Source organism: Bubalus kerabau, chromosome 5 (genome assembly GCF_029407905.1).
Source record: "Bubalus kerabau isolate K-KA32 ecotype Philippines breed swamp buffalo chromosome 5, PCC_UOA_SB_1v2, whole genome shotgun sequence".
Taxonomy (NCBI): Eukaryota; Metazoa; Chordata; class Mammalia; order Artiodactyla; family Bovidae; genus Bubalus; species Bubalus kerabau.
In genome coordinates, this window is record NC_073628.1 from 26,751,742 (window position 1) to 26,761,782 (window position 10,041).

Consider the following 10,041-nt stretch of genomic DNA (forward strand, 5'->3'; position numbering starts at 1 on the left):
GCATATCTGAGGTTGTTGAACAGTTATTATTACATGTTATTATAATCCAAACAAATCCAGACAGAGCAATATTCATTTTCGTTTTTGTTTATTCCTGGTTTTAGTCCCTCTGGGGGAAAGAGTCCCAGTACCCATATGGTTTGGCCAGGAAATTGTTCCTTTTTACCAACAGAGTCTGCATCTTCCTGCTCTGTTCTTCTTCCCCCACTGCCCCTGCAGGAGGAGCAGCTGGTTCTGTGCTCAGTGTCGGGGGCACACGTCCAGTGTTCTTGGAAGCCCTAGAACTTGAGGCCTTTTTTAAGGACCTAACTTACAGAAATGCTTGAGAAAGATACTTGGAAGAGGAACCATACTCAAAGATAACACACTCTTATCTCTGATTAGAATCAACAAATGCATCATCAGTGAAGGTTTACTGTCTAGTTTAGGGCTCTGCTAGACACATTGTGTCTCCTGCTCTTTGTTTTCCTGTCTGTCTGCTCCCAGCACACAAACATCTTAAAGGCTCTTATCCTAGGCCTGGGCATAGAGTTTGCCAACTGGATTAGAGTACAAGGACTTGGCCCTAGCCTTGGCTGTGGCACCTTCTGCCTCTGTGCCCTAGTGTAGACCGCTTAACCTCTCTAAGCCTCAGATTCCTTCTCTGGAAGGGGCTGGTAATGTTTGTGGCCTAAATTTCACTGATTGTGAGAGACCAACCAAAGAAACATATGTAAAAAATATTTGAAAACATGAATTGTGATTTTATTACAAGGAAATGGTCTTATTAATATGAGCAAATCTCTTGTGAGCTTATTGCTTTGGGTGGTAGGAGCTACCATGCATGGTGTGATCTTAAGCAAGTCACTCAACTCCTCTGAACTGTAGTTTTGGATAGAGCATAACCTGTGATATGGAGAGAGCAGACTTAATTACCTACATCTCCCAATGTTGTATAACTTTCTGCTAATGTTGAGCTTCCTTTGGGAACTGGAAAAAGTGCAGGCTTTGAAGGCTGATAGACTGGGGTCAGTCCCCCACTTCACAGCTTGCTGTCCTTTTGTCTTTCTGGACCCTTAAAATTGTCTCAGAGATCTGCAGTTTGACGGGAGGGTAAGTTTAGCCTGTAGGAAGACCTCAGCTGTGAGCAGTGCTCCGCAGTGATGAAACGGATCAGGCCAAAGTTCAGGTCTGGAATTTCCAAAAGCCAGTGGCCCATTTGCTAGGACCAGTTTGGTTTTTTGCATGTTGAATTTTTTTTGAATAAATAACAGTGCTCCAGGAGCTGGGACGGTGTACTGGTCCCCTTGCTGTTGGTTCTGCTGCTCTCGAGGAGTGACCCAAGCATTTCAGACAGGCCGGTCTCCCACCATCAACCCCCAGCCCAGGCGTGCGCCTGCAGCGTGTCAGCAGACTTCTGAAGTCCACACACCCCAGCGTATAGGTCAGCAGCCCTGGATCACCTCCATAAACTTAGTCCCAGGAAATCCAGAGAAACATGTCAAAGCTGGCATTGCCTGAGAGGCAAGAGAAGGGAATGGTGAGGTCCTTGACAGAAATTTCTCAGGGGAGAAATTTACCCAAAGTCATGGTCTGAGTCCATCAGCAGGATCTGGGATTGGTGCTCACTGCTCTCCCTCCTGGCTCAGAATCAACACAGGGGGCTAGTTTATCTTTACTCTGACCTGTGCCCACCATGTGTCCGTGGGAGGATACGTGTGACTCCTGCACAGTGAAGGCACCTTTCCAGAAAGAGCTTCTGAATCGTCAAAATGTGAACAAACTACGTTCAGGAGAATTTCAGGGTTACGTAGGACCTTTTATTTTTGTCTTTGCTAGTTTAAGACGTTGGTTTCCTTTTTTTTCAGCATATAATAAGAGGTCCCCAAGGGGGCAGACACTGTCCAGGTGTTTCACATTATCATCATATTATCTCATTTAATCTTCACCACATTCCCTCAGAGGGAGGTTGTTTTTAACCCCTATTTTGCAAACGAGGAATGCTGTAGGATGTAAAGAGTGGCTGAGGGTAACACAGCTGGCCAGCAGCAGAGCAGGGACCCTCTAATGTGGCCTCTCAAACCTGCATTCAGAATTGCTACTCTACACTCCCTCCTACTGTAAAGCTTTGCTTGGTTAATATGCTGGGGGACTGGGAATCGATCTTGGCTTGACTAACAAGCCTCCTTTTCTGTCCATGCTCCCTAAGTTCAAAACTGTCTGTTATCTCCTCCTTTCTATCCATGGTCTGCATGTCCTCTTGGTCACTGAATCCTGCCAGTTTGTCCTTGGCTTGCATTTCTGTTCTTTTGTATCCTCATTACTTCACACCTGGACCATTGCAGTAGCCTGTCAGCTCCCATTGTCACCACTCTTTCCGTTTTCCATCCTTTTGGCTCACCCTGCCAGATTCATCTTCCTTTAACACCACTTTGTCCTAAAATGTTTTATCTGAAACATCCCAAGGATTCTTTGTGGCTCACAGGACAAAGTCGATACTCAGGGCTTGACATTAAGACCTCCCCACCCTTCCGTCTACGGGGTCGCACAGAGTCGGACACAACTAAGGCGACTTGGCAGCAGTAATAGCAACCCTTCCCCTACCACGGTTGACCTCAAAACTTGCCAGTCTTACCCATCACTTTCTGCCGTGACTTGATGTTCTGACCTCGGCATCTTTGCTCACGAACATATTCTCTGCCTTGAATGTTATGCATCTTTCCACCCAGCCTGCCATCCATTAAAATCTCACCACGGCCCACCCGAAAGTGGCCTGTCTTCAATGAAACTTTTTCCAGTCGCCTTGCAGAAATGATGTGCCCTTGAGCAGTTGATTACACTTCAGCAGTGCACCTCCATGTGGCTTCACTGCTGTTACCTGTGTGCCATTTCCTCTCTATTCCCAAGGTGAGGGCGGAGACCGTGTGTATGTGTCCCCTCATCCACCCTCATGATCATTCTTATTAGCACAGTGCCTCACAGGAGACCCTGGTTCTATTCCTGGGTTGGGAAGATCCCCTGGAGAAGGGATAGGCTACCCACTCCAGTATCCTTGGGCTTCCCTGGTGGCTCAGCTGGTAAAGAATCCACCTGCAATGCAGGAGACCTGGGTTTGGTCCCTGGGTTGGGAAGATCCCCTGGAGAAGGGAAAGGCTACCCACTCTAGTATTCTGACCTGGGGAAATCCATGGACTGTATAATCCATGGGGTTGCAAAGAGTCCGACATGACTGAGCAACTTTCACTTTCACTTTCGCGTGTGGGGTCCTTTCTTGGTTGAATGAATGATCTGATGAGTTGGGGAAACCAGAGAGTAAGGAACAAGGTACTGATGGAGTGTGTACTGTGTGCCAGCCAGTCTCTATTATTGGTTATAAGTCCTCTAATCCTTGCAACTGCCTCAAGGGGTAGGTGATATTATTGTCCCCCTGACAGAGATGAGGAAGCCAGGGCACAGCAAAGTGAGCCAGCTTGTCAGAGAATTAGCGGTGGACCCAGGATTCAGAGCCAAGCTGTCTGCCTCTAGAGCCCAGGCTTTCACTGTAGGTGGCTTTGCCCCTCCCCGAAAGGTCCCAGCCGGCTGATAGATACATTCTTATAACTGCCGCTTGCTGGTCTTATGGGTTTATAACTTGCAGCAGGTGCAGGAGAGCCTGAGAACCTTTAGGATCCAGCTTTTCTTCTCTGAGCCAGCACACGAAGCCTGGCCCACCTTGGCAATGTGCACTGGGCATATTGGCCAATGGAACCAGCCCCGAGTGCGGGGCTCCCTCAGGTGACTGGTGCTATGTGAAAATGAAGTGTGTTTTCCATGTCCTGTGACACATGGTCACTTGTGCACTGTAGCCCAACAGTCGTTCTGGGACTCCTGTAACACTCCACTTTTGGTGAGAGATGATTACTTGGTTAATAATCCTAATTGGCCTAATGCACATACCCTGTGTTTATCACTCCCATCTCATAATTAACTTTTATATTTTCCTTAACTTTACAACTCAATCTGTGCACCAGAGTGACTGCAAACCCATATTTATCTAATTTAGCAGACATTTGCATGTGCTGCAATTAGACTCCCGTGTTCTATGATCAACGTCCTTTGCTAATTGCATAATTCCTTTTGCATTTAATCGTCGGATGGCATCCTTTTTTTTTCCCCCCTGTCTCCATGGTTTGCTGCTGGTTGTGAGCTGCGTGTAGAACTTCTGGCTAAGGCACCTGCAATCACAGAACCAAAGATTTTCTGGGCGGAGCTGCCTCGTTTGTTTACAGGTGAAGAAACGGAGGCCCATGAAAGTGAAGGGACTCGCCTATGCAAACAGCTTGTTATTAAGAGTTCCTGCAGACATGAATGGATGAATATGTCTGCAAAGAACATCTTCCAAACCATGTCAATGTGGAAATTCCATGAATAATTCAAGTTGGTCTTGACAGCATGGAGCCCAAGTCTGGGCAAGATTAGGCTGAGCCTAAAAGAAATCAGGTTAGACTCAAGGAAGAATTTTTGTATATCCTGAAGTTATAACCCTTACCATTTGTTTTTTAGCTTCTTCAGGCTGCTTCTTGCCAGCAGACACTTCATTGGAAGGGAGGCTGGCAAAGCTTGTTCCTTCTGCCTCTTTGTGGAAATTTTTTTATTCTTCTATAAAGCTAGATTTTAGAAGAAAGTGGAGGGTTTATCTATGAATTCAGAATTAGCATAGAAAGAATATTAGAGTTGAGTGGGAACTCAAAGATCTGGGCTACTCAGCTTGTTTTATAGGCCACTGTGAAAGTCACAAGGTTGCTTGGTCACAGATCTGGGACTCAAGTCTGGATTTCTATCCGTGTCCAAGTTTTACTCACAACGGTACTTTGCTAATGAAGAGACCAAGAGTACAGGGTGTGCCTTAACGCCCTTCCTTCCCTCCCTCTCTGGCACCTTTACACAGTGCCTGGAGGTACCAAGCCACGGTATGAGGAAGCAGAAGCTCTGAGCTTGATTTTGGCTGGGATGAAAGATCTAGGGAAGGGGATCTGCCCACATGGAGAGAGCACCTGCTCCCCACTGTGATTTTGAACTCAGGATTTCAGAGAACGCAGCAATGCCCAACAGAGCTGGTCCATCGTAGTAACTGTCTGGGTATTTGCAGAATGGATGTGTGTACTGCCAAGGGCATGAGGACGGGGTGATGAGGTTAGATGAATAAAAGCAAGCTAGCTGTTGCCAACCTGCAGTTTCTTCGCTTGGAAGGTAGAAGAAACCATGAGAAGCCTTTCACAGTGGACTTCATCTCTTTATCTGCCTAGGGAGAAAGATGTGGTTGTTAATGTAGAAGCATCACAAATTGTTAGGGCTGGAAAATACAGTCCAGTGGCTTGTTAAGAAAGAAGAGGCATGTGGTCAGTGGCCTCCACCATAGCTCCTGAACTGAGAAGCCTTCCCGCGCTGCTGACAGCAATAACACGCCCTGCCCTCTGAGCCGCTACTGTGGCATTTGCTACCCTCCACCAGATGCACGCCCTGAATCTCCTGGTTCCTCACAGCGTTTAGGGAATAGTAGCTGCTCAGTAAATGTATCCTGAATGAACAAACGCATGGATTGTACACTGTTGAAATGTATGATTCTCACCAGGTCAGCAGGGAGAAAGATGGCCAAGGTGGTATTAAAAATATTTTAAAAGCCTATATAGACAGATGAGAGCAATAAGATTAAATTTTCCTAGTGTAAGTATGGGCTTCCCTGGTGGCTCAGATGGTAAAAAAAAATCAGCCTGCAATGCAGGAGACTGAAGTTCAATCCCTGGGTTGGGAAGATCCCCTGGAGAAGCGAATGGCTACCCGCTCCAGTATTGTTGCCTGGAGAATCCCGTGGACAGAGGGGTCTGGTTGGCTGCAGTGCATAGGGTCACAAAAGAGTCAGACACAACTGAGCAACTAAGCACAAACTGTAAGTGTAACACGAATTCTACACTTAGTTTGAAAACGCAGTTGCCCAAATAGGGAGTAGATGATGCTCAAAGGGGTGCAATCTGTATTAAAAAAGCCAATGGGGTAGGTATTGATGAGCCATAATTGTGATGTAGCGGCTGAAACAGGATTGGATTCCACTAGAAGAAGCCAGGTCCAGATCAATGCAGGTGAGGCTCCCAGCTGTTTGAGTCACCCAGGCATGATGCTCATCTGTGGTTTCATTAATAGCCACACCTTAATCTGGTCCAGTACTTTCCAATGTTTTTCCAGGCATTATCCTATTCACTGTCCTAAAGACAGTTTATATACCACTAAGGGCAAGCTAACTTGTTCAAGGTCACCTGGCTAGTAGGTGACTGAACCCAGCCTTCTGACCCCTTGTCTGTATTCTTTCAACTGCACCAGGCCACTTTTTTTTGTTGTTGCAGAGCAGAGCCCCTGCTGGGTGGCATGTAAAAGCAAGGCTGGTGTGATGCTTGTCAAGCATTGGCTGTCAAGTGGACACGCTCAGATGGGCACCTCGCCATCCGGCAGCCTGACAGTGATGGCTGAGAAACCACTTTTCCTGACGCGGGGCTTTGACAGGCCAGCTCACACTGCGAGCATAGTGACCCTGCCCTGTTTCAAAACCTGACAGCAGACAAACCTGGAACATCACCTCCCCTCTGAGTGAGCCCAGGAAAACACAAATCTCCATCCTTAGCGCCTCACATCCTGCTCAAGGATTTGTGAGCTGGGTTGTACAGAGGAGGAGGGACGGGGAAAGAGCTAACACCTGGCAGGTACCTGCTGAGTGTCTGGCTCAAAGACATTTCTCATTTCTTTGTGTTTCCGTTTCTCACGAAGCACCTGCCTCTGCAAGCTCATGGCTCACTCTGGTCAGCGCTGGACTCCTCCACCCCCTGGCTTTGGGTCATCTTGATAATCCCTCACATTTGTCTGGTCTCCTCCAAGCATCATCTTATTCATTCTCCCAAAAAAAGCCTATGAGGAAACAAAAAAACCTGCAGGCTCTTATACATGGATTCTGAAACAGTTGAATATGTAGGAGCAGGCAGAAGGGTGTTTACTGGGAGTGGGAGGTGCGGGAAATCAGGAGACATTGGTCAAAGGGTACAAGGTTGTTGTTATGCGGGCTGAGTTAGTCTAGAGGTCTAATGAATGGCATGATACCTATTCTAATAGAGCTGTGTTGAATACTGGAAACATGCTAAGAGAATAGAATTCCGGTGCTTTTGTCACAAAGGTAACTGAGATGATGTGTTAGTTAGCTTGACTGTGGTAAGCATTTCACTATGTGTATCAAATAAGCCAAAAAAATCCTGTGAGCTGAGGAGAGCAGAGGTTGTTTCCTCATTTCACAGTGACCCATAAGAGCATCTGTCTGATCATCCATCTATCCATCCCTTCATTCATTCAATAAATATTTATTACACTATGATATTCTAGGGCCTTTGCAAGTCACTAGTGAAGCAAAGGTATCTAGAAAGCTCTTGGGAGAGATATATACATACAAGAAAAAGAGGTATCATTTTGAGGCTTTTAAGTAGAAAGCCATGCATTTGGATAATGGGGAGGTGGGGTGTTGTTGCAGATTGTGACCAGTAGGTGGCACTCTGGGTCACAGGAGGCTTAGAGCCCTTTAGCCTTCCGCCGCTGAGCTTTCATTTTATATTCATTAGTATATTTAAAATCAAATTCTAAGTCATATCCCTGAAAGGCTGTATTCAATTTGATTTTAATTCCATTTATTTGCCGTTAATTGTTCCATGCTCTTCTAAAACAGTCAAATTAAATCTACTTGTGTCAGGGCTTTGTGGGTAAGTGAAAGATGTCCAAGAAATTCAGACTCCAAAATAAATGAGCACCTCCTGTGATTGGTTCTAGGTCCCAAATTCCTTTCTTAGGAAATGCTAATGAAAAGTTAATGCTATTGGGAAAAGATCTGGAAGGATACACCCTAAGATGTTAGTGGTAGTATCTCCTAGTGGTGGGAATACCGATGGTTTGGTTTTGTTTCATATTGGTTTGTCCTTTATTCATTTTTTACAGTGGGCATGTATTAGTTTTCTTGTTTGTTTGTATTTAGTTTTTCATTGAAGTACAACCTACGAAAGGAAGATATGTAAATCGTAAGCCGTTTGGATTTATATGTTTATATATATAACCTCCACTTAGATCAAGATATACATTACCTAAGCCCCTCACATTTCCCTTGGATCTCTTCCCCGTGACCCCTCCCCTGCTCGGAACCACTCTTCTGTCACCATGGGTTAGAGTATTTTGCACTTCATATAATTGGAATCATACAGGCTGTCTTCTTTTGTGTCTGACTTTTGTTCAATATTATTTAAGTTGATGTATGTAAATACAGTAAAGACTCACCAATCTTTTCTACTGTTTTCTGTAGCAGAAGTCTGTTCTTCGTTGGTGTGCAGTATTCCATTGTAGGAATATGTTGCAGGTTTTTATAATCAGAAAAAGATTTACTTAAAATACTTACCTATAGACACAGAAACTTGCTGGAGGCCAGGGAGACATTCAACTGCAAGATAATCCTCACAGTATGCGGATTTAGACAGCCATCTGGGAATTGGCTCAGGCCCAGAAGCGCATGGCATCATTGACTCAATGGACATGAGTTCGAGCAAACTCCAGAGGATGGTGAGGGACAGGGAGCTCCGGCGTGCTGCAGTCCATGGGGTCGCAAAGAGTCAGGCATGACTGAGCAACTGAACAACAGCAACAGGAGTGCAGGCTCTTGGAGTGGATGTGGGCATAGCTAACTGTGGGGCAGCAGATAAGCCTAGTTCTGGTTCTCCCACTGGCTGTGTACCCTGGGGCAAGTCACTTAAGTCACTTGTTCTCACTGAGCCTCAGTCCTCATCTGTAAAATGGGTAATGTTACCAGACTTAGAGGAAGAAAAGAAGGAAAACCCCAGAACATCCAGCCAAATTTGAATTTCAGATTAAACAGTAATTTCTTAGAATAAATATGTCCTGACTATCCTAAAGAATTACTCACTGTTTATTTCCAATTCAAATGTAGTTGTGTTTTATCTGACAAACACAGGTGTAAACATTCCCTGCTACATGATAACACAATTGTGACAAAGTGTGGGCAGAAAGCTATATACAGGTGAAAGAAGCTAGAGAGGGCCAGAAAGGCAGGGAGGAAGACCCCTGGGTTTGGAAACTGAGCCCTGTGAGCATCCGTAGGACAGGGACCTTGCTCTCACCCGCCCCAGCAACCCCAACGCCTGGCCGCATCGCTGACCCTGGGAAAGGCGCAGACATGTTATCTGTTGAACTAACGACTGGATGGATTTGCTTTCCAGTTCCTGCACTTACTTGACTTTGACCTTAGGTAAGCTAGTTAACCACTAGCTTCTGGTTAGTGGTTTCTGTTGTGTTTTTGTTTTTTTTTTTAATGCGTTCCTTCAACACTTCTTTCAGGGAGCCTAACTCTGTGCCGGAGAAGGCAATGGCACCCCACTCCAGTACTCTTGCCTGGAAAATCCCATGGATGGAGGAGCCTGGTAGGCTGCAGTCCATGGGGTCGCGAAGAGTCGGACACGACTGAGCGACTTCACTTTCACTTTTCACTTTCATGCATTGGAGAAGGAAATGGCAACCCACTCCAGTGTTCTTGCCTGGAGAATCCCAGGGACGGGGGAGCCTGGTGGGCTGCCGTCTCTGGGGTCGCACAGAGTCGGACATGACTGAAGCGACTTAGCAGTAACTATGTGCCAGGTACTAGGCAGAGACAATGAACCAAGGAGGTTTCTGCCCTCCTGGAGTTTGTTTTATAAAGAGGGAAGAGGGAAATTAAACAGGTAAAGCACGTAGAAAAAAAGATACTTTCTGATAGCGATGAGTGCTATGCTGAACTAAGTAGGATGTGTAACAGAGAGGGTCAGAGGTGCTATTTGGATGTGGGGTTTGGGGGAGGGGTGTCCTGAGAAGGTGATGCTGAGCAGAGACACCCCCCCGCCCTGCAGCCCTCACTTCCCGGGGGCCTTCTGGGCTGAGGGAAAAGCAGGTTTTCTTACTTGAATACTGAGGATGAGAAAACCTACTGCCCACCTCACAGAACTATGAGGGGTTGAATGA